General features: G+C 42.9%; 1 protein-coding gene across 1 annotated transcript in view; it reads left to right on the forward strand.

Annotated features, from left to right (window-relative positions):
- The window catches only part of tspan12 (tetraspanin 12), a 6,212-nt gene that overhangs the window by 1,426 nt on the left and 3,648 nt on the right, over positions 1–1,138 (forward strand). The gene's annotated exons all lie outside the window — the stretch shown is intronic.

Raw genomic sequence — 1,138 nt, forward strand, 5'->3', positions numbered from 1 at the left:
GAGTTCATCACACCATGAGTTCATCATATGATGCGTCAGAGTTCATCACACCATGAGTCAGAGTTCATCACACCTTGAGTTCATCATATGATGAGACAGAGTTCATCTGAACAGCTAAAAGAAATTTAAAAATCATACATATCAAAATCTTTGTCAGAACATTAAAAATATCTGAATAAAAAACATCCACCATCTTTCATCCGCTTTCTTCTTTTTCGGGTCAGAGGTCAGAGGTCACACACCCAAACTCCCATTGACTTATATTGTATCTGAGCTTCCAAACAGGAAGTGAAGGCTCTGTTTAACTTATATGTTCTCCATAAAACCCAGTAGAACCATTAAACAGAATCCATGGTACCTTCAGAACTATCGTAATAAAACTAATAAAGTCTTCAATTTTTTTTCAGAAAATTAAAAACCTTTCAAGACGAGTCAGGGAAAGAATTTAAATAAAAACAGAACTCTGTTCTCGGTCGTTTCAACGTTTTCTGTTTTTTCTTAGAACATTTTCTGATAAAACTTTGAATTTTCAAAAACTTTGACTCAGATTCTGAGTCTCGTTTGGTTTGAAGCAACAAAAAACGTTCAGCAGCAAAACCAGCTGACGGCACCGGTCAGACCCGGTTCTAAGAAGAACCAGAAATATCCCACACATCCCAGCTGCGCCCAGATCAGCTCATCTTTCAGCCCCACAAAGACTCGGAACCACAGGTCTCCGTAACGACTCGGATCAGAACCACAGGTCTCCACAAAGACTCGGATCAGAAACAGAGGTCTCCACAAAGACTCGGAGCAGAACCACAGGTCTCCATAATGACTCGGATCAGAACCACAGGTCTCCATAACGACTTGGAGCAGAACCACAGGTCTCCATAACGACTCGGATCAGAACCACAGGTCTCCGTAACGACTCGGATCAGAACCACATGTCTCCATAATGACTCGGATCAGAACCACAGGTCTCCATAACGACTCGAAGCAGAACCACAGGTCTCCATAACAACTCGGAGCAGAACCACAGGTCTCCACAAAGACTCGGAGCAGAACTGCAGGTCTCCATAAAGACTCGGAGCAGAACCACAGGTCTCCACAAAGACTGGGATCAGAACCACAGGTCTCCATAAAGACTGGGATCAGA

The sequence above is a fragment of the Nematolebias whitei genome, chromosome 22 (genome assembly GCF_014905685.2).
Source record: "Nematolebias whitei isolate Nwh7 chromosome 22, NemWhi1, whole genome shotgun sequence".
Lineage (NCBI taxonomy): Eukaryota > Metazoa > Chordata > Actinopteri > Cyprinodontiformes > Rivulidae > Nematolebias > Nematolebias whitei.